This window comes from Tenrec ecaudatus, chromosome 7 (genome assembly GCF_050624435.1).
Source record: "Tenrec ecaudatus isolate mTenEca1 chromosome 7, mTenEca1.hap1, whole genome shotgun sequence".
NCBI classification, from domain to species: Eukaryota; Metazoa; Chordata; class Mammalia; order Afrosoricida; family Tenrecidae; genus Tenrec; species Tenrec ecaudatus.
The window spans coordinates 48,584,667-48,609,937 of NC_134536.1; the positions used below are offsets into that span (position 1 = coordinate 48,584,667).

At 38.3% G+C, this 25,271-nt stretch overlaps 1 protein-coding gene across 1 annotated transcript in view; it reads right to left on the reverse strand.

Annotated features, from left to right (window-relative positions):
* Nucleotides 1-25,271, reverse strand: part of LOC142452363 (uncharacterized) — an 83,830-nt gene that overhangs the window by 50,774 nt on the left and 7,785 nt on the right. The window lies entirely within an intron of this gene.

Below are 25,271 nucleotides of genomic sequence, written 5' to 3' on the forward strand. Positions count from 1 at the left end.
TCTCAGGGATCTATGTGTAACCTCCTCTCTGGAGGATGGGCAACGGGAAGGTGGGTGAGGGGAGACGCTAGGAAGTGTAAGATAAGATAAAATAATGATTTATTAAGAGTTCATGGGGGAGGGGGGAGAAGGGAGGGAGGCAGAGGGGGACAAAAAGGAAAATGAGCTGATTCCAGAAACCCAAGTGGAAGGCAAATTTTGAGAATGACGAGGGCAATGAATATATAAGAGTGCCTTACTCAATTGATGTATGTATGAACCCCAATAAAATGATTTTTAAAGCAAATATATACAATATATAACTCTGTATTTATTTATTATATATATAAATATATGAAAGCAAATATTTTTAAAAGATCAGAGATGCTAATAGGCAAAAAATTAACAATTCCAGCACACCAATTTTGAAACTATGTAGAATATTAAAAAGAAGACAAACATAGTGATAATTTAAAGTCCAATTCACCTCACTACTGTAAGAATTTGAAAGTACATCTACTCTAGTGTTTTTCTTTACCTTTCCTGTGTCAGACTAAGCATTGCTGCTATAGAGAGAAAGTATACATGCTCTAAACAGTCAATTAAAATATGAGATGCTTTATGCTCCACATGTTTCTCCCTTATCTCAGGATATAATCAATTTAATAAATCAGTGTTCTTAAAATTTAAGGGGGAGTGGGGGGGGGGGAAGCCAACAAACTCAGAGATAAGGGAATGACAAGAGATCTAAAATTGATGGTGAGGAAGGCATATAATGCCTGGTAGGGTTTAACCAAGTACAGTGTATTACTGAGAGCCAACTGGAGGGTGAGCATGATAGTGGGATAGGAGGAAGGTGAAAGGAAATAGAGGGAAGAAATAGGAGGCAAAAGCTACTGATAGAAGTATAGCTATAGGCATGTATATATGTAAATATATTAATTTATAATGAAAGGGATAGTGGTCAATGTACATATATTTATATGTTAAGTATTAAGATAGCAAACGGACTTTGGACCTCTACTTAAGGCCTCCCTTAACACAAGAACACTTTGTTCTGATAACCTGGCCCTCTTTGATATTCACCTTCCCAACAAAATGGGAAGACAAAAATGGATGCATAAGCAAATATGGTGAAGAGAGCAGATGGTGCCCAGCTATCAAAAGCTATAGCATCTGCAGTCTTAAAAGCTTGAAGTTAAACAAGCAGCCATCTAGCAGAGAAGCAAATAAGACCACATGGAAGAAGCACACCAGTCTGTGTGTTTATGAGATGTCCATGGGATCAGATATCAGGTATCAAAAGATCCAAAGCAAACTACTATACCTATGTGAATGAAGGGGGTTGCAGTGGAGACCCAAAGCCCATCTGGAGACAATTGGATATCCCCCCACAGAAGGGTTATAAGGAAGGTATGATTCAACTAAGGTGCAGTATAGCACCGATGAAACACACATCATTCCTCTAGTTCCTGAATGCTTCCTCCCTTCCCCCACTACCATGACCCAGTTCTACCTTACAGATCTGACTAGACTGGAGAACACACATTGGTACAGATAGGAGCTCTTCACACATGGAATGCAGGACAAAAAAACCCCTCAGGAAACCGTAGAAGTAGCAATATCATGAGGCTAGGGGGGTGACCAGGGAGGAGGTAGGGAGGGGGAGAAAGGGGAACCCATCACAAGGCTGGGTACATAGTGATCCTCTCCTCCCAAAGTGAACGAATAACAGAAATGTGGGTGAAGGGAAACAGTGTAAGATATGAAATAATAACAATATATAATTGATAAGGGATTCACAAGGGTGGGAGGATGGAGGAGGGAGGGGAAAAAGAGGAGCTTATACCTAGGGCTGAAGTAGACAATGTTTTGGAAATGATGGCAACATATGTACAAATATGTTTGATATAATTGATGTATCAAATGTTATGAGACCCCAATAAAGTGATTAAAAATAATAAAAATAAACCAGAAATATTTTAATTGCTTTGAAAATTGTAAACCACTGTAGGAATATAGATATTATTGTTATCAGAGCTTAGATTATACTATGCGTCACTTGTTTTGAAAATCACATATGTAATCTCAGTCCCTGGCAATGTCTAAGGCTTTGTTTTCAATATCATAATGGGTGTAGGATCTGGAAAAAATGTCATTTCAAAGTTTCCTGCATTTTTCTCTACTACTCTAGGGTAACAACTTGATTTATCATCAAGACAGGTAGCACTTTTGTTCTGAAATTAAAATATTTTTAAAAGACAAGAATTCTCTCCCAAGTTCCAAGTATTTAGATGTATAATTTCAATATAAAATTTGAACATTTATACAGAATAAAAACTATTATCTGGAACTGAACTACTCATTCAAAGATAAATATATACAGACTCAACAACCTATTTTTAGAATACACTAAGCTGTTCTACTTTTTCTGACAAAACATTGGTTTTATTTATAGAAAAGCTACCATATTTGTTGGTTGGCATAAATAATGCCTAACAAATGTCTCAAACATTGTAATGCCTGTTTTTATGAAGCCTACATTCTGGCTTTAAATGTGTGAGGAAGGTCAAGCTGTGAAAGTCAAAAGAATTTATGACATTGTTCCAAGACCAGGGCCTAGAAAGGAGGATGTTATCAAAGAGGCATTGAAGAGTAAGAATAAAAAAATCAATCAATTTGCAACCAACATTTAGCTTTAGGCATTTGTGAAAGAGGTGAAAATATACTAGAAAAATCTTCTCTTTACTTATAAATAAATACCAAGTTAAACAAATCCCCTGGAAATTTAAGGATTACAAATGATAATTAAAATATGTCTGTAATGATGTGATGATATACAATTATACTATGCGTGAGGTGTTTACCATTTATTGTTGTATGTAATGTTAAGGAACAAGCTTCACCCTTTCGGTTCCATCTATTTTACTTCTCTCTTCAATGACGGAAAGTGTCTAATGGGTTTTGTCGTTAGAAGCGGCCACACTTTCTACAAGACTTGCTTCTTTCTCCATCTCTCTGTCCTCAATTTTAATTCAAGTCTGTTCTGAAATGGAGAATGGTTTCTGTGTGGGGCAATATTAAAAATTAAACCTGATGGGTATTTCTAAGATGAAAATGGAAAACATTTTAAAAATAATTTCATTGACACAAAAAAGGGAAAAATGTTTTTAATGCTTCAAGTTTACAAGGTATTTCTTAGCTGCAATTCAAGGCAACTTGCATTCTTTATTTTTCAAATTAAATTATATGGGAAAGCACAAATCCATGTCATGATTCCAGGAAAAGCGAGCAAATGTTTTCGTACCTCATTCATTAGACAGCGAAGTTTTCTTGAGAGATCTGTGACACCGTGCAACTACTAAAGCAACCACACTCACCGTAGTATCTCTCCTCTCCGATGCCGAAGGAGAACTGCTGACATGCTGTAAATGACTATAAAGAAAGCGCCTAGAAGTTCAGTAGAACTTTGACCATTTATAATTCATTGTCATGCAAAATAATTTTAATTATTCTTATTTAAAAGCATGTATAATAAAACCTGTGAGAACTAACACTTGGCAGGGCCTGCTTTGTTTCTGTGGTGTAGCAAGTTTTCTGCTTTTAATGGAATAAAATCTTTACACTTTTCTTCTGCTTTCTATTACTGGAAAAATGTTAGAATTTTCCTTTTTGACAAGTTTATTCTGTCTTACACATGTTTTACTGTATTTGATTTATTCTATTATATGTCTCACTTGGTATTATTTTATATTTATTATTTATTGAAAATAGTCTAGTTAGTATTGCCATCAACTCAACACAAAAACAAATGTAAAATTTAATACTTTTTCATATTTTTATATTTCTTTCCAAAAGATTTATAAGCTAATTAAATAACTAAGTTCAGTACATTTTTACTCATGTAAACATATATATCAAGGAACATATTGTTGAGAATCAATGCAGAAGCTGCAAAAGTCTGTAGAAAAAAGGAATTTAAAGAACAATTGAACCCCATTGACAACCCCCATTGTATGTGTCAATAGTGTCCAGTCACTTAAAAGTTTAATTTGTACATGTCCATAATTCTTGTATTATATTTCATAACCAGTTTATACATGTAAAATCTCCTTATCTCAACTGTGCTTCAAATTCTATACCATTGGCTAAATTAATGACACTATCAATAGAAATACCTTATGCCTCAGGGTAAAAAATGACAATGATGTCTCTAAGGTGAACCAGAGTCATATATAAAACATGGGTAAACAAATGGATCTTGGGCTCTGTGTTAGTTTGGATAAACCAGGGAAACAAATCCACAGGAAACCATATGTATAAGAGAGAATTTTATATAAAGGGTAACTGTACATTAAGAAAGCATCCCAGCCCAGTTTTGTCCAAGTCCATAAACCCAACCTTAGTCCATATGTCTGACACCAATTTACAAAGTCCTCCTCTATCTCACAAAACACATGCAATCATGCTGACAGCAGGAGGAAAGCTGAATCAGTGAACATGCAAGCATCTTAGCACTGGCAGGGGTCTCCACGTGGCTGCTCCAGCACCCAGGGCTGCATCAGGATATGTCCATGTGGCTTCTCCTCAGGCATGTCTCACAGCAAGTGAGCCTTGCCAGCTGAAGCAGGGAACTAGCTAAGCCAGCTGCAGCCTGGTCCAACCATCAGAAAACAAGGGACCTGAGAACTAGAAAGGTAAGGCTCGCCAAGTCATTTATCTCCCTGCCCTTCAATTAACCCCACATATGTTTATCATCCAGGTTGGCACAATAAACCTTAATGATCTTGGGTTCACACTAATGCTAGGCCCAATCTAAGAACAATCAGTTCTTATGACATGGCCCAGCTTGATACTCACCTTCATGAAGAGATCACTGAAGATATGGATATTTTTGTAAAATGTGGTGAAAAAACTAAATGGTGCCCAGTTATTAAAAAGAATAGCACCTGGGGTTTTAAAGGCTTGTCTTCAAACAAGCAGCCATCTAAGTGAGGTGTCAGCTAAATCCACATGCAACAAGTACACAAGTCTGTGTAATCCAAGGATTATAAATAATATAACCCAAATTTGAAGGAATGGTATCAGAGCTTAAACTGTGAACACTTGGTTGTAGGATACAATGGATGACAGTGGAAGCCCAAAATCCATACGCAGGGTCCACACATAGATTTAGCCTCTGGTGAATCCTCTCTGACCATAGTCAAGGGATGTGAAAAGGGCAATGCAATTATAGCAGATGTAATGTGCTAGTTACATAATTTTATGTAACCTTGAGGATACATAAAAGTATAAAAGTATAGGGGTGGCATCTATCAAGTCCCAGCTGCCTTATATGGTGGGTCCAGAGAACCTCTCTCTCTCTCTCTCTCTCTCTCTCTCTCTCTCTCTCTCTCTCACTCTGTGTGTGTGTGTGTGTGTGTCTCTCTGTCTTCACGCTCCTGCTTCCAGGCTATCCTGAGAGCTGCTGGGGCCCTGTCATGTTTCCACTGACCTTGGATCCACTGGACTTTGCATCCACCGGTCTGTGATCTTCCTGCATTCTACATCATTGCATATAGCTGTGTGAGTCTGAGGAGGGATTTATGGACTAGTATGGGAATCATGGACTTGAGTTGGACTGGGGCTTGGATGTTTTCTTGTTATATATTTACTTCTTGACATAAAGCTCTCTCTTATACATGTTACGGTATTTGTTTTTCTATTTCAACCCAGCCTAACATATGTAGCTAGGTTAAAATTAACACCTTATCATTTGCTCTTCCTTTGGACCTATTTTGTCCTTGTGTATAATATTTTTTCTGCTTTCTTCCTGTTAAGGTTTCTATTTGTTTTATTGTTGTTAGCTATTTTTGTTACTTAGTGTTTTTATTTGTTTGTTTTTGTTTTTTGTGTATTTGAAATCCAGGATGGGTGAATCCATAGAGACATGGACTGGAGTAATGGTTTCTTGGGAGTATGCCAGGGAGGTTGGGGGAAGTGGGGAGCTAGTAACAAGGAGTACAAGAAAGAAGGAAATGTTCTAAATTGATTGTGATAATGATATTTCAATTCTTTTAATGTAATTAATTATTGAATTGTATATGTGGATTATTTCCCATTAAAATAGGTTGTTGTTTTTTTTAAAGTTACTAGGACAGCACATCCACAGAGGCAGTCACCTTTTAATATATGTGTTAGTGTTATGGACAAGGTTTGTTTTTTTCGCCATGTGTTTATGATTGTTCCAAAAAACATGTATTGCTAATGAAAATTAAAATGCAATCAGTTTTACTATCACACGAAGCATAAATATTCTTACTTATAGAACAAAACATAAACATCTTAAATGTCCATCAAACAAAAATAAGACAATGGAGCTTTATTGTGTATTTCATATGTCAGGGACATATTTTCAAAAATATGCTAACAGTGAAACATTATACCCTTAAACTTGATGTCAAAAGAAATAGGCTATAATATTTGTGGGGCTTTTTAACTCCTGAAAGCAGTATATTTCAGTTATTTATTGCAGAAAGAAAAACAAAATGTTTCTCATACACTGCAGGATAAAAATTGTCAGCTGAGACCTATTGTAATAATCATACTGGTGAGGATAAAAAAAAAAGCCAACAGAAATAGCACTGCTAGCTGCCAGGTGTAGCGTGGGTTACTGGTAGCTACAAAAATCACACTTCAACCGGAACAGCAAACAAACTTGCTGTGGAAATTTCTGAAAAATAAATGGATCCAGTCATTGTCCTTTTATTCAGATAAGTCAATTCTTTCTGGCCAGAATCAATAACTTTTATAGTTATTTACAAATTACGGTTTATTCAATTGTCTTAAAACTTTGAATTATAATAGCATCTTATTTTATGTAGAAAATTGTGAAGTTACTGCTTTACAGTCAATGCACCAATACTTTGAGTGTTCTGAGTAACGCATTTATTATGCACTCAACTAGCTTTACTGATCATCCGTCAATAGGCTTAGCATTTTTCTAGCATGAAAACACAAAAAAGCATAGGACAGTTCAGTGACACTGCCACAAAAATACAACAAAGAATACAATGAGGTAAGTGATGGAACACTGTATAGGATCTATAGAAAGAGAATAAGTAATGACTCTTAATCTCTAGGGTTCAGTGGGTAGTTTTTTGGGAAATTTCTCAAGGAGATACACCTAGGCTGAGTGTTAGTGCTGAATTGGAGTGAACTTGATAGATTTGTGATAGGCATATGTCAGGTAGAAATATGAAGCACACAGAGGAAGAAAAGAAAGTTCCTAGCATGTTGCTTAAAGTTCAAACAGTATGAAGTTAATTGAGCAATAAATGAAAAGCAAGTCACCATGTTAGACTTCCAATTGCAAACGGAAGTGGAAACTGGCATTTCTCATCCTTTTCCTGCAAATCTTCCAAGTAAAATAAAGAGAAAGAAACACACACACAATCTTATTTTCAGCAAAATTAAAAGCCATCAAAATCTTAGTTGATATTGGCAAAAAGGATACCAAACATTATCGAAGAAGAAGCAATGGTACATTCAGGAGAAAACAGGAAAAGGCAACAACAACAAAAAAGATGCCTGGACTAATATCTCAGAAAGAATGAGCAAGATTCGCCTCTCGGTGAGAGAGCACTTGTGAAGGAGAACACCTAAGTTTCTGATGTGCAGTGGTAACCAACAAGAGTAGGAACTGACTATAAACTTTGTGTCTCTGGGTCTGGCTTGGGGATGAAAAGAGAAAGATATGCTTGTTCAAACAAGTTGTATCTTAAGCCAGGAAACTGTCTATCTTTGGGGTAGCAAAAGGAAAGAGAAACCTTGGCAGGGAATAGGGGATAGAAATGAGAAGGCTCCCCACTAACTAAGGAGAAATGAACTATAAATGGCACCCTATCCCCCCCAAAAACATCCTAGGTCAAAGAAAAGTCTAGATAGCACGAAACATGGGTGTGGCCATTTCTCGGTATAAACTTTTGATAATTACCAATTGCAGAAAAACTCATCACTTTAAAGAAGAGATTAAAAAGCATGATCACAGGAGCAATATAAAGGCAGTACAAATAAAGCTCGCTGTTATTGAGTCAGTGGTAACCCAAAGCAACCGACAGGGAAAAGTAGAACATCCCTTTTGAGTTTCTGAGACTGTAACTCTTTACAGAAGGAGCAAACCTCATCTTTCTTTCACTAAGCAGCTGGTGATTTTGAGCTGCCGACTTTGCAAGTAACAACCCAATTTATAACCCACTATCTTACCAGCAATCCTTTATATATAGAAATTACAAGGAATACATGAGGGGTGGGGGCACAAGAAGAAAAAATGATGATAATAGATCATAAAAATAATGCCACAAAGCAGATAAAGATAATCATGACCTTAAACAAACCAATTCATTTCTATGAAGAAATATCAAAGCACAGACAGATATGATAACAGTGAAAAGATGAGGAAATAATGTGAATTAGCGAAGATCAGAAACTACGTGGAAGAATATTTAGTAAGGTAAAATGGAAATAAAGTGTTAAAATAACTAGAAATAGATAATATGTAATGAAGCCAGCCAAAGGAGATCCAACATGCAAACAATTGCTATTCACAAAAAAGAAAACAGCAATCTAGCTGAGAGGAAGTACTAAGAGGCGGAAGTAGGTGGAACATTGATAGTTGGCGCAGGAAGAAGGTAAAAGAAAACAGAGGAAGGATCTAGGAAGCAAAGCTATGAATAGAGGTATAAGCATAGGTGTGTACATATGTAAATACATTAATCCATAAAAATAGAAGTATCAGTCTATTGTATTTATATAATTGTCAATCTAAGGATTAAGCATGTAGGGGTAGAGTCTAGCCTGTCAATCTGGTCATAGACAATGAGGCTTCTGTGTGGGCATAACCTTTACCTAAGGATTCTGGGAATTCCGGTATTTTCTCCTTGGAGGTGGGAGAATCTCTGCTCACCCCCTGGAAGACATAGCAGCTGACAAGACACATGGACCCCACCTGATGCAGCCCTGGGTGCTGGGGAAGCCATGCAGAGACCCCTGCCAGTGCTGAGATCTTTCCAATGACACTGGATTCAAAGACTCTCTACCCCCTGGCCGCTGATCTTCTACATTCAGTGCCATTGAATGTGTTTCGTGAGTCTGAAGAGGACTTTATAGATTGGTATCAGACATATGGGCTAATAACTGACTTATGGACTTGATTTGGACTGGGCTGGGATGTTTTCTCAATGTTCAATTGCTCTTGTATATAAGTATCTTTCTTATACACATATGTGTGTCCATGGATTTGTTTCCCTAGTCTACCCAGACTAACACACTTATGTACATATATTTATATGGCAATACACTGAGGTAGTAGACAGACTTCTGACCTCTGTTCATACCCTCCCTCAATACAAGAATACTTTGTTCCAACAAAGCGGCATTCTGTGATGCTTATCCTCTTGGCACAATCACTGAAGACCAAATGGGTGCATAAGCAATGTGAAGAAAGTGGATGGTGGCCGTTTATTAAAAGATATAGCATCTGGGGTCTTAAAGTCTTGAAGTTAAACAAGCAGCCATCTAGCAGAGAATCAAGAAACCCACGTGGAAGAAGCATACCAGCCTGTGCGATCCTGAGGCATTATCACAACCGGGTAACAGGCATCAGAAGACCCATAACAAAAAAAAAACCACACAAGAACATATTGTCTCAGAGCAGAGACGCAAAGCCCATCTGTAGACAATGGAACTTGCCCCCACAGAGGGATCAAAGGGAAGGGATGAATCAACTAGGGTGCAGTAAAGCACGAGTGAAACACACAAATATTCCTCCATTTCTTTGAGGCTTCCTCACCCCCCACTATCATGATCCCAGTGCTGCTTCTCACTTCGGACAAGACTGGAGCATGTACACAGGTATAGATAAGAGATAAGAGCTCATGACACATGGAATCCAGGAACAGAAATGGGAATAGTGACACCAGAAGGGTAGAGGGAAGGGGGGAAGGGGAAGGAAGGGGAAACTGAATGCAATGATTGACATGTAACCACACATTCCCCTCCAGGAAGAACAGAAACCATGCGGGAAGGGAGACAGCAGTCGGTGTGAGATATGAAAATAATAATCAACAATCTATCAAGGGGACACGGGGGGCAGGGGTAAGAAGAGCTGATACCAAGGGTTCAATAGAAACTAAATGTCTAGAAAAGAATGATGGCAGTATATATACAAATATGCCTGATACAATCAATGTATGAATTGTAATAAGAGTTGTAAGAACCCCAATGGGATGATCTTTTAATTGAAAAGAAGGGAAAGGAAATGGAAAAGAGCAAATAATTAAAGATAAAACTCAATCTTGAATCTATTCACGAAAGACTCCCCCACAAAAATGAATATTTAAGGCTAAGGCATAGCCTAGCAAAGTCACAGAACTTGAAATTAATTATTCCCTTGGAGATACAAGTTTAAGGGGATAAAAGGTGGTTACATAATAGAGGAAGACCTCAATCTTTCCCACATATGCTACTCAAAAAACAAGCCACAACTGAAAAAGCCCTAACAAATCCTCACACGGTTGTTGTTGGTTGCAGTCATGCCTCATTTTCATAATAAGATTTACTGTTTGCGCCCACTGTTGCAAACACTGTCTTCATCCAGCTCCTTGCCTGACTTCCACTTTACCAAATACATCTTTCTCCAGAACTGGTTCTTTCTGATGAAGTCCCCAGTCTCAGCATCCTGTCTTCTAAGAAGCATTCTGACAATCATGGTTCTTCTGACAATCATGGTATATTCAATATTCTTTTCCAGCATCATAATGTCAATGCATCAATTCTTTTCCATATTCCTAAATGATTGTTTAGAATTTGCATGCATATGCCAAAATAAATAAATAAATGACCTAATACTATGTCAATTCTAATTCATATAGAACACCATAGGACAAAAATAGAATTGCTCCAGAGGGTTTCCAAGGCTGTAGATCTTAACTGAAGCAGCGGCCACGTGGTTCTCTCATGGTACTGCTGACGTTTCAGTTAAAGCCGATTGCTTTCCCCACTGCAGCACCGGTACTTCTGGTGTGCATATGGAGCAATTGCATATGCCACAACATACATGGGTCAGATGCACCTTAGTCCTTAAAGTGACATCTTGGTTTTTAAATACTTTAAAGCAGTATTTTGTCCCAGATTTTCCCAATGCCTAGAAAAGAATGGTGATTTAACAATTTCATTTCCAGTCAAGTATAAAAGCAACAAAAAGAAAGAACTTAAGATACCCCTTTCTCAGGAGTCCTTTCTTGAGGAGACTAGAGAGAAGAACTTCACCTCAACAATATATGATTCAAGAAACTACAGCAAATTCCTCTGGGTAAATATGGACCATACGGTTGACCCTTGAAAAACCAAGGTTTGAGGTTAGAAGGCTTGATTATACTTTAATTTCCCCCACCTGTTGTTATTCTGATGAACTCAAGTGTTGAGAGTATCACTTAAAATTCTATCATTTCCACATGGGAAATAACAAAGGAAGCAAACTTCTCACATAAAGATAATTAGGGTCACAGGGTGCTTTATCTCATTGAAATAGACAGTGGGGAGGGGGAGGAAAACGCCCACACACTGGTGGACCCAGATTCATGTGGCTTAAAGATCAGCTGTAAATTATATGTGGATTTTTGGATGGCAAGGGGTTGGTTCCCCTAGATCCCTAGTTGTACAAGAGTCAACTACACCTTATTGTCAAAGTAATACTAAAAGAAAGTCAAGAACTAATGATGACATGAATGTGTTATATTACATTTACATTCTCTAAGTTAGAAATGACAATGTAACCAAAACCAATGTAAGAAAATAAGGAAGGAAGCCTAAGAGTGCTGATTGCTTTGATTAACATAGTAAGAGGTGAAATGATATCCTTTAAATCAAGTCACTGGAGTTCTTGGGTGGGGGAACTATTAATGAGGTGTGGTGCTAACTGAAGACGTAGTGGTCCAAGTCCACCCAGGAGCACTTGGGAAGAAAGGTCTGCCTGTCTACGCCTGCAAAATCAGCCAATGAAAAGCCTGTGGAGCACAGTTCTACTCTGACACATGGGAAGCCGCGGCATTTGTGAGTGTGGGTTTCTCCTTCAGATCGCCAGAGACCTCTGTGCAGTTTTCTCACCATTCAAGAACACATTTGATGCAGGGAACACTAATGATGAACTATGGGATGATATCAAGAGCATCGTACAGGAAAAAGGTAAAGGTCATTTAAAAGATAGAGAAGAAAGAAAAGACCCAAGTGGACGTCAGAAAAGACCCTGAAACTTGTTCTTGAAGGTACAGTAGTGAAAGTAAATGGAAGAAATGATAAAGTAAAAAAGCTGAAAAGAACATTTTGAAAGGCAACTTGAGAAGAAAAGCAAAGTCTTATAAAATATTCAAAGACTTGCCGTCAGAAACCAAAAGGAAGCAGCAAACAAACAAAAATATGGAGGCAGAGTCACTGTACCCAAGATAACTGGTCAACACTCAACAATTTCGAGAAGTACCAAGCATATGATTAAGAACTGATAGCATTGCAGGAATAGGTACAGGTTACAATGAAGGCATTAATGCAAACCAAGACTCTGCAATTGATTGAATACCAACAGAAACTTTCAACCGATATAGCACTCATTAATCTATGCCAAAATAGTTGGAAGATAACTACTTGGCCAAACTACTGGCGGAGATCCATGTTTGTGCCTGTTTCACAGAAAGTTTAACCAACACAATACAGAAAGTATTGAACAATATTATTAACATGGCATGCAAGTAAAATTTTGCTGAAAATAATTTAAAAACATTTGCAGTAACACCCTAGCAGAGAACTACTAGACATTCATGCTACATTGACAGGAGGATGCACAGCAAGAGAACTTAGTGCTGTCATCAGGTGGATCGTGGCTGAAATCTGAGGTGTTTGCTTGTGCATTATTGACTAGATCGAGGCATTTGGTTATATGTGTCATTAATGTGTTATTGCTAACCTTGAGAAAAATGGGAACTCCAGAAAACATCATTGTGTTCATGTAGAGCCTGGACTCAGAACGAAAGACGGAGGCTGGAAGAGAACAAAAGGACAGGAGAAACTTTGCAATCAAGGAAAGGAATGCAATTCAGGGTGGTATCCTTTCACCATGCTTATTCAAATGTATTCTGAGCAAATAGTCCCAATAATGGACTACATGAAGAATTCATCAGCGTTGGAGGAAGTCTCTCTCATTAAGGACTTAAAATATGCAGTTGATTACACTTTGCTTGTTGAAGGCATGAGCACTGGAAGTATTTACCAACGAAGAGCAAAGACTACAACCTTCAGGATGGATCATAATTCAATGCAAAGAAAAATAAAGTTTCTCACAACCACACCAACAGACATCATGATAAACAGGTGGAAAAAGTTGTTGTCAAACACTTCATTGTACTTGGATACACTATTAACACTCATGGAAGTAGCAATTCTGCTACCGCAAACCTCAAAGATGCAGTTTGAGGACTAAGATGCGCCTTACTCAAGCCATGGCATTTTTCAACTGCCTTATGTGCTTATAAAAGCTGTCAAATGAATAAAGACAGGAAAATCACTGATACATTTGAATTATGGTGTTGACCAAGAAGCCAAAAGAAAACACCGAACCAAATCTGTCTTGGAGAAAATACAGGCAGAAGACTTCATCTCTTTGGACACTCTCAGGACAGAATTGTTCCTGGGACCATCATGCTTAGTACATTGGAGAGTTAGAGAAAATGAGGAAGACCCTTGACCAGATGGATTGACACAGTGGCTTCAACAATGGTCTCAGGCATCACAATTGTGAGACTAGTATAGGTCCAGGCAGTGCTCTATGCTGTTGGCTGAGTTGGAGCCAATTCAATGGCAACTAGACACAACAAGGGCAGCTATATATGACTGATTATTCAATTATGTCTGATCTGAACTGTATTCGAAGTGTATCACTTAAATCAGATTCCAACACTTAGTGACAAAGAATGTAAAACATCTCATTAATGATATTTTCTTATCATGATGACATGGTATTATTTTTATATATTAGACTAAATTAAGTATGATATTAAAATTAATTTTACAAATTTCTCTTTTTAATGTAGTTACTATAAAAAGTTAAATTACATATGCAGCTCATATTTTATTCTACTGAAATCACTGATGTAGATATTCCCTTATTTACCCATTCACTAAGAAAACCAAAGTATAATAAGGGCCAAAATAAAAGTAGTCAATTACTTCTTGTAATATTTTTTGGTGAACAAATGTTTTATTTTAATAGAAAACTATGACATATATTGATTTATAATTATATATATTTCTTTACATTTTCTTAACTCCTGTGTGAGGTAAATGTGTAAGGCAGGGTTCTCTAGAGAGGTAAAACCAGATAGCTGATAATTTTATATATATATACATATATATATGTAAAGATAGATAACACAAGAAATGACCAGTTAAATTGTAACAGATAGATAGATATATAATACAAGAAATGAACCATTAAATTATAAAGTAGTACAAATGGTTCAGTGCAACTCACTCCCATGAGAGAGTTGTGAGACACTGGCAGCCCTTCAAGTTTGAGCGCCACCAGGTAGTCCTCTGTACAGAGAGCTAGGTTATCTCAGCACAGCGAGCAAACAGCAAGGCAGGTCACCAACTGTCAGCCAGGTCACCAAGTCAGTCCCCAGCTCCAGAGATGTACATTCCAATCATGTGGTCTTAAAGGGACCTCAACTTACAGCGACACAGTCCACAGGTAGTGTAGCCTGTAAATTGAGGCACAGAACAAGCAAGGCATCTGCACACTGGTCCAATGATCAAAGAGTGAGAGACAAGAAAGGCGAGGCTCACTGAGCCATTTCTCTCTCCGCCCTTCAATTAATCCCACTTGTGTTTATCAGCCAGGCTGACACAATAAACTATCTTAGTCAATAAATCTTAATCATAACGTTGGGTGCCATTTGTCAGGGGAAGCCAGCCTCTAACACATCATTACGGGTCCGGTAGGCGCAACTGTACAGCGATAATAAGTAAAGATCATAGTAAAGTTATAGAGAGCATGAGAGATAGAAGAGAAGTATTGAAATAAATGGAGTCAGACACGATTCATAGTAGCATGCTCACCTCAGCACCGCTGGGTGGTCCACGTGGAGGGAGAGAGAGAACTTTAATGCTAGCCCTGGCTTTTTATATTATTTGGGGACATGCAAGCCCCCTAATTACAGGTGAGTACAAACGTCACAGAAAGGGGTTGTGCTATAGGTAATGCAGTAATGAGAGGGGGTGTTAGCATTTCTCCAAGTGCTTACTTTTATCAATTATTATAAATTACTATAAATTGTAGAGATCGATGTGAATGTCCTACAAATTTAATTATTACCATGGATGCTATATATTTATAAATTTACATATGTTCTGAAATAATTTTTTAGCCATCCATTTCCAAGGTATAAACATACCTGGTTGTCATGGAAATTACTGGTTTAGACTTAGGCAAAATTTTTAAAAATCTGTGTGGAAAGAAAATTGTTCATTTTATGTCTAACATTAAGGTAATAATTTAGGATAGTTTTTGCTCATTCAGTGGGTATGCCTTAACCCTTTTTCAAAACTAACTTATCTATCTTTTTTCTACATATAGTTTAAAACATCGAAGTCTTTCTTCATTGAGAAAAAAAGCAAGTCAGTGAATACGAAAATGGTCTCTTCCAATTCTAAGTTTATACTGACCCCTATGGGTTATTATGTGCAATCTATTTTTAGTTTATTCTCACAGAACATAATGGTGAAATATTTATTATTTTCCATTACAGTTTATCCTAAGTTCAAAGCCTTATAGTTCATTTTCCCCGTGGATTATACACTAAACTGTGCATAAAGTTTATTCATTCTTTCAGATAACTTATTTAAGAGAACCTTTAGATATTAGGGGAAGATCATTTAGCTTTCTTTAGTTTCAGCATTGTACTGAGAGTGGGGTTGGGGAGCACAAGCAGCAACATTTCTAATTTCAAGCAAAACAGAACTTGATTATTTTCCTCAAAAGCTGTTCCTCCTTAATCAAGATATTGTCCATTAAAATTAACTTTAAAGTTCACACAGAAATTTGAGGAGGAACTTGGAACAGAGAATAACTCTGACTTCAGTTGATTCTGTAGTAAGATCCGGGGAATTTTTCGCGTGATGTACAACATTCTTTTAAGCCCTTTCTTAATGGATTTCAGTCAGGAGCAACAGGACAGGTAGAAGGTTACAGAATGACTTCCAGGCACAGGTGTCTCCAACAACAAGTCGAGGGGAAGAATGTGAATGACCGCTGGGCAGCTTAGAAAGAGACCTAGCAGCAGCACCAACTAAAGTTCCAGTAACAATGGTCCTGCAGGTCACCACTGACAACTGCAACGGAACTCTCAACCTGACCTGTGCTTCTTAGACTTGCCAGACCCTGCAGGAGATTCTGAACTAACATCTTCCCAGTCTATGTTTTGAAGGTATTGTAAGAAAGAAATAAAACGCAAATTCCTGAGAGAAGAGACAGTTCAGTGATGCCTCTTCTCCGGGAGCAGGAAGGAGAAGAGCTCAGAGTAAGTGTATTACAACGCCTCATTATTACTCTATACTTATAAAAAATCAAGCAAATAAAAAATAACAAATCATTGCTGAGTTTATTCTGACTCCAGGCAAACACAAAGATTACTCGTTCTGAGTTTTCTTGGCTATACTTCTTATGAAGGAAGACCACTGGGCCATTTCTTCTGTAATGTTGCTGAGTAAGTTCGAAGCACCAAACTTTTGGTCAGTAGCTGGGTGAAAACTCAGTTTTACCCTAAGTCGGGTGACCTCTGTCTGTGTTTCCAGAGACATAATCCATGCAGTAAGTGAAGCACTTTGCTCTGGGCCATCATCCAAGGCACGCCTGTGATTTGTGCTGGTGAATGGCGGCTGGCCAGATCAGAAAACTTACTCGGGCAGCTGCTTTAAACAAGCCTCAAGGCTCAAGAGGCCAGATTTACCCTGTTGCGCAGGACTGGCCCAGAAAGGCCTTAAACATGGAAATTCCACGTTTCCAGGTTGATGACACTATCTGCTTTCAGGGGATTAGCATTTCTGGAAGCTCCTTCCTGACAGTCTAAATGTCTGACCTCCAACAACTCTGCATTTCAGAAACGGATGTTTTCACATAAACCTAAACCATCCTGAAATGATCTTGGTTAAAAATGATGAGTGCATGTATTACGATTTTCACTATGATGACAAGCTTATGACGTGCAAACCGCCAAACACTCCACCACGAGCCCCAAGACTTACGGTTTGAATGCATGCAGGGGCATCGTGGGAGAGCTTCTGGGCAATCTGCTTCGCCAAAGTCCAGCCTTGAAAACCCCGGGGAACCGTTACATTCAACACGCAGGGTGTCCCGTGAACTGATACAATGGTAAGAACAGGATGACCTTGGTAACCGTGCTTTACATTCATCTTAGTCTCAGATAATCACAACTTTGCTCTCTTAAGGTGCTCTGATCCTTCATCTATGAACCCAAACTCTTGTAAGGAAAACGATATGTCTACCCAAAGGGCTTTGATGTTCTTCTAGCCCACTTCTGTAGATGTCGATACTGAAATATATCTAGGTTCTACTTCTGAATTTTCCCTGTAGACTATTAATTTCACGTTCCCTTTGTTTGTTGAAGCTCATATCTTATCCTGATCTGGCAACATAGAGCACTCATGTTCACATTCTTGTCAGAACATAACCGAGCTCTCTGATGGCCTACTCCGTTCAAAAGTTCACTTACAAAAAATGAAATTCTAGGAGGATCCCAGAAGGCTTTGGGGTCCCTCCGTTCCTCCGTCAGCTCTATTTTGGGTGGCTCCCTATTCAAGTCTCAAAAATTCATATTTTGTTTACCAGGATTTAGAAAATGGCTGCTCATTTGAAAGTTGATCTCTAAATCAGATCAAGCCATAAGATGGCCAAATGATTAGATGGAATTTTTCCTAACCCTTTAGTCCTCTTAATTTTGTAACATAAGCTAGTGGGTGCTTCCAGTGCTGCATCAATTAGCTGAAACATTTTAGGTGGAATTCTGTCCATTGCTGTAGGCTTATTTTTCATTAATGCTTTGTACCTCTTCCTTCAATATCACTATTTCTTGATCATGTGCTACCTCTTGAAATGGTTGAATGTAAAACAATTATTTTTGGTTACATTATATTCCTTTCCTCTTTTTAGTTTTATTGACAGATAATTAAATTACTATATAATTCTTTAGAATGTAGTAAAACGGTGTTTACTTTGAAGATAAAGTGCACATGCCTCAACCCATGGTATTTTCAACGGCCTCGTCTGTATGCAAAAGGTGGACATTGAATAAGGAAGACAAAAGTAGAATCCATACATCTGACTTGTGGTGCTGGGGAGGAATATTGAAAGCATCATGGACTGCCAAAAGGACAAACAGATCTGTCTTGGAAGACAGTAGGCAAGAGTTCTCCTTGGAGGCAACAATGGCAAGACCTCATCTTTCATAGCTTGGACATGTTGTCAAGAGAGACCAGTCCCTGGAGAAGGATATCATGCTGGGTAAAGTAGAGGGACAGCTGAAAAAGAGGAAGGCCCTGAATGAGATGGATTGACACAGTGGCTACAACAAAGGGCTAAAGCAGAGGAACAAATGTGAGAAGGGTGCAGGACTGGGCACCAACTTGATGGCACCTAACAACAGCAACGCAATGGGGTAAATACAGTAAATAGTTGTGCAATCACCACCACACTCAGTCTTAGACATTTCCTTCATTCTCATAACCATCACTACCTCCATTTCTCCCAAACTCCCCTACTGTAAACCCTAAGAAACTGTATTCTAGTTACTGTCTCTAAGGACTTACCTATCCTGAGTCTGATATAAAGAAAATCATACCAAAAAAGACATCAGTAGCAAAATAAAAAAAAGAAAAACCTAAATCTAAAAGAAAGATAATAATTTGATAAAAAAAAAACCGAACAAGTTAAAAATATGTCAAGAGAGAAGGCAAACTGTAAGATGTTGAGTTTTAACCTAACTAGATCTGAACCAAGCCTACATCCATGGCGGTTGGGTAGCGCCCTCTGCTTCTTTTTACTCTAGGGCATTTCAGCCCTAAGTCCAACAGGGCATTCTGTTTCCTTTCCTGTCGTATTCTTTTGAGGTTTCCTGCGTCTTTCATCATTTTGACCATTGAATTCTTCAATATTTCAACTTGAGACTTGACTCCTTTTCTTCAGTTCTTTCAGCTACAGATATTCTGAGTGTGTTGGTTTTCTAACTGCAAGTCTTTGAACATTTCATTATAATACTTTGTCTTCTTGAGCAGCCTTTGAAATGTTCTATTCAGCTCTTGGACTCCATCATATTTTTCCATTTGTTTTAGAAAATTTACCTTCAAGTAGAAGCTTACAATCAAACTGATGTCAAACTAAAATGTGAGCACAGTGTACGGTTGGTGACATCATTTAACTTATTATCCAAACTTGACAATCTGACACCAAAATATATATGGACATATGAAGGATCAAAAATAGTCAAAAACAAGCTTTCAGAGAAGAATAGAGTAATGAGACTAACTCTATCAAATATCAAGGTTTATTTTAATGTAATTATACTTTAAACTTTTAGAGATGCAAGATCTTTCGATCCATAAAACCAGTAAAGAAACAGTCATGTGTGTGGAAATATATGGCAATCATAAATTTAAAATGAGAAATAAGGATAGCCTGCTTTCTAGTTAACAAAATTGGTTATTATGAAAAAGGACCGTTGGTCATCATATGAAAAAGTAAACTATAATTGGAACTAGTGGTGTACTGGGGTCTGGTTAAACTATCCAACTGTTCAATGTTCAATAATCTTATAGAGTCTTGTTAAATCATTGTTGTTAGTTGCTATGCAGTTGATTCTGACTCATGGTGATCTTACTTGTGTGTGCAAAGTAGAATTGCTCATAATTTTTTAAGGCTGTAGCCTTTTGGAAGCAGATCACCAACTATTATTCCCAAAGAGATAACCATGTGACACTCATTTGTGGGGAAATGGCCAGCCCCCACAACTAATCATGGGTTCAGTAAGTGCAATTGTACTGTTGAGATATATAAAGATTATTATAAAGTCATAGAGAATGAGAAAGATAGGAGAGGGAGTCAAATAAAGAAGTCAGATACATTTCATAGTAGCATGCTCACCTCCTGGATGGCCATGATCTTATCAGCCACCAGGTCCATACACAGTGTGGGCCGAGGGCAGGGGAGAGAGCCCTGGGGAGAGGGCATTTACTGCTAACCAAGGCTTAACTATCTCTTTAGGGGGTGTGATTACAGGTAACCACGCATCACAGGAAAGGCCTGTACCACAGGCAATACAAGCAATAGGAGGGGGATCTACAATGGGCATTAAGTGTAACAGGAAGGGGAAGAGCTAGGGGTATGCACATAACAGGAAGGGGAGGGACTAAGAGTATACATGTGATAAGAAGGACAGATCCTAGACTCAATATGGCAGCCTAACCTTGGTCACCCTGGAGTGGGTTTGACCTCCCTGGGCTCTCCTTCAGGGAAACAATTTACTACTATCCTTATCAGAAAGGAGTGGGCCCTACTTGTGGGATAAATAGTGGTGTCTGCCTGCTCTGGATGGCTGATAACCCTTAGAGAGAATAACCCCTGACCTACTTCTGTTGACCTCTATGTGTAGTCATTTGCCACTTGTAGCAAGCAGCTAAGTTTGGCATATATTTAAGGGAGACAACTTGGGAGAAATCCTTCTGTTTCCTATACCCATTAACCAAAACCATTGAGTCAATTCTGACTCATAACAACCTCCTGTGGGTTTCCAAGACTAACTGTTGACCAGGAGGACTGTAGCCCATTTGTAACCACTACACTACCCGGGTTCCTGTTAAGTCATTAGTGCCTTGAAATTAGCCCTAGTTGGAATATTTACACATGAAAACCAACAAATGTTGTGATCATGACTCTTGTTTTTTTCCTGTGTATCATGGCTCGTTTTTCCTCCCCCCCATCGAGGGTCTGTTTTCCAGTCATCACTGATTTGATCTCTATCTCACCCTATATACAAATATCAACTCTACAGGATTAAAAATCTAAGTGTAAGAACTAAGAGGAAAAATCTAAGAAAACACATAGAGAAAAATATTATCATTCTTGGGTGAGGGAAGATATGTCATCAATAAATAAAATCATGCAACTTGAAAGGCAAGCTTGCTGAATGTGATAATACTGTAATATTAGAACTCTATTGGAGTTTCATGAAAGACACCACAGATAAGTTTTTTAAAAAAATAAGACTAGATGGAGATATATTGATACACAAATAGCAAGGGACTAATATCCAAAACCATGTTCAAATCAATAAGAAAATATGAATAAGCCAACAGATAAATGGGCAAAAAGCTGCAAAGGTACTTTGAACAGGTGTGGATATCCCAAAGACCAGTTGTCCTAGTTATCTGATGCTGATGGTTGGCTTTACAAACAGCAGTTCATTTTCTCAGGTTGAGTTCAAGGTTCCAACTTTAAGGGAATGCTCTCTGTCTGATTTGGGGAAAATTCTTGTCTCACCTTCTCTAATGCTCTTCTTAGCTTTCTTAGGAAATTACCATGTGGCATCTAACTTTCTCCTCTTTGCCCTTAACTCCTCAATGTCTAATCTCTTGTGCAATATGTCTAAAACGAGGAGGTTTAAGACAACCCTACTTGGTTGTGGCTCTATTAGCATAACAAAGACGTAACATAACATTTACATCCACAAGTAGAGGAGCTAAGATTACAACATATTTTTGGAAGTCATAAATTCTATACATAACTCCAATAAATGAGTTCTCAGCCTTCTGTTTATCAGGGAAATGGAAATTGATAATGCAACATTTCATTCCTAGTAGGCTGGCTAAATTAAACTAGGATAAACCTAAGTATTGACAAGAATATGAAATATCCCTTATATATTTCTGAAGAAAATTGTGCATATTGTTATGCACTACTTTGAAGAAATATTGGAAATAATCAGTAAATTATCACTCTGGTTTAATTGCCTTTACTAAAGTGTCTTCTTCTTTTGTGTTTTTAGTCTGTCTGAGGGGTAAACTTAGAGACATCAGACAAGATAAAATATGCAATTGCTCACCTCCTGGACAGCCATGACTTCAGCAGCCAGGTCCGCACAGAGAGAGAGAGAAAATAGATTTCCAACCAAGACTTATATTCATTCAGGGAGTGTGAAAGTTCCCCCCACCTAATTACAGGTAACCACATGAATAACAGGAAGGTGTTATACAATAGACATATATGTAACAGAAGGGGACAAGCTAAGGGAATACACACAATAGGAAGGGGAGGCAATAGACAAGGCAAGAAGGCATACACATAACAAAATGGGCATACTCTAGGGTCAAGATTGCAGCCTAATCTTGGATATCCCTGAGTTGGCTTGACCTTAGGTGTCTTTGGGCTCTGCATCAGGGGAACAGTCCATTATCCTTATCAGAAGGGTGTGGGCCCTACTTAGGGTGGGACAGACTATAGGATCTGATTTCTCTAGATGACTGATAACCTTCAGGAAGATAACCTTTAAGCAGTTGACCTCCAAGTGTGTATAGTCAGCACCTTAGTTTTCTCGTATATTATAGGGGACAACCTAGGGAATAACTTTTCTGGTTCCCATATTCTATAGCTGAGTCATGTTAGAAGAGTTTTTGCAATCATAACCACAATTAATTTTAGAACATTTTGTTCTTTTAAAAAAAATCATTTTATTAGGAACTCTTACAACTCTTGTTACAATTCATACATCAAATGTATCCAACATATCCCTACATATATCCCATCATTCTTTTCTAGACATTTACTTTCCATTGAGCCCTTGGGATCAGTTCCTATTTTTTACCCTCCCTTCGCACCCCAGCCCTTTTTTATCCTCCCTTTTCACCCCCAGCCCTCATACCCCTTGATAGATTACAGATAGTTAATTATTCATTTTGTTCTTTCTTTTACTCATTGTATTCCCTATTACCCTGAGACCCCTGCTATGCACCTAGTTGGTCATTAATCTTGTTACTCTCTATATAAATTTACCTATCCTGGGTTTTATATACATAATTGTTAGGTAAACTGAGGCACGAAACAAGAAGAGACGGACTATACTCGCCGAGGACTTATTAAAAAGCAGGCTTTATCGGGGATAAGCTGACGGGTTCAACAGCCCACAGTAAAGTGAAGCTGTGGAAGCCGCTCCTGGGAAGCGCTTGAGGGGTTTTTTATACCCCCTTGTTGAAGCTTCTGGAGAGTTGACATAAGGTGCGGTTTTGCTCAGTAGAGCATGCATGACTGTTTGCTCATTGTACAAGGTCAGTCTGTTCTGGTTCTAGGAAGAATGATGTGGGCGGTCTGTGCTTTTAGAGGGTACAGTTGTTCGTAGAACTAGCCTGTTTCTGGGAAACTCAGTCTGGGGGAAGGGTGTCCATGCTTTTACCAGACATTCCTGACTCTGTCTGATAGAGAAAGGGGGCAACAACAAAGTCATCCGTGATTACTTCCTGCTGTACAGTTTCGTAGTGGGGAAGTTTATCAGACAGAATGCAGGGACTCCAGGCTTGGCAAGGACTGCAGGGGTTGGTAATGCTGACTCGCTGATGTAATAACAGCATTCTTCTTCAAGGTAGAGGCAAGTGCCTCCTTTTTCAGCAGTGATGAGGTCTAAGGCTCATCGATTATGTAAGGCAACTTGGGCAACAGAGGTTATTTGTCTGCAAATGAAGCTAGTGATTCGGTGGAGGCATTTATGGCCAGTTGGAATTGCACGGCTAGCTTGTCCGTGGTTAGGACTGAATGTGCCAGGGCCCCTCTGTTATGTCCCAAGGCTACCCCTGAGGAGGTGAGCCATAGTCCTTCGACCAATGGAAGAAAAATGGCTCTAAGCACAAACAATTCCTTGGGACTGATCTGATCTTAACAAGGGCAGCTGTGTTCTCAGTTTACTCATTGCATCTTGGAACTTGGGAAAACATAAAGACACAGTGTCTTAAGAGAGTCACCAATACACTTCAGTTAAAACTCAGTGATTCTCTATAATCCCTTTTTTATTTCTAGAACAATTTCAATTTCGTTATCACTCAGAACAATTTCAACTTCTTTATCACCTTCTCCATCACATCACATCCTCATCACATCCTTATCACATTCCTTATCTTTCTTAGAACAATTTTAACTTCTTTATTACCTTCTCCATCTCATCATTACATTCTTTTGCATTTTTTTAACCAATTTAAAATACTTTTATTTTTCTCATACTCATTATTGCCAACTCTCCATTTCCCCCTGTGTTATCTGGGTGGACTAGAGAAACAAATTCATAGACACCCATATGGGTATATGAAAGAGCTTCATATAAAAGAGCAATTGTATATTGAGAAAATATCCTGGCCCAGTACAGATCAAGTTCATAAGTCTGATATTAGCCCATATGTCTGATAGTCTATAAATTCTTTTTCAGACTCATACAGCACATGCAATGATGCCGAATGCATGAAGATCACTGGCCAGTCTTGTGGATCCAGTGACAGTGGAGGCATCTCAATGCTGTTGTGGCTCTCCATGTAGCTCCTAAAGCTCAAGGCCTCTGACTCCATCAGCATAGCTCCATCTGGCTTGTCATCAGGAATGCCTCACAAATAGTGTGTCTGGCCTCCAGTGAGCTATTCATTTCCATTGCACCTCCAAATGAGGTGATCAACCTGCGACCTGATTGACAGGCGAGACTCCACTCCTTCACAAGCTGACAGGAGATTATGTAACTTTCAGAACTATCCTTATGAAAATGAGACTTTACCCCGGGTTCCTGAGATCTTTATACTCCAGGAAGAAGTGACTAGTTGGGAATTCTACAGATGTCTTCTATCACTTCCTATGTTTGCATCATGGATAAGCCGCTGTGACCTGATTAACAGGCTAAATTCTACCCCTTCACTTTCAATAGTATTGAATTGATACCAGATTATGTAACTACCACAGACCACCCCTTGTCAACTTGACACTTCCACATAACTACTTAGCCATATATAATTTTCAAATGAACAATAGCAAAATCATACCTGTAGTTAACAGGATAAAACTAAAATGCATACAATTCAAGAATGTGCCACCCACATTTAAACAGAACATTCTATAAGGAACAAAATAAAAATATTCTATACTTATGTAAATATCTACATCTTAATCCTATGAA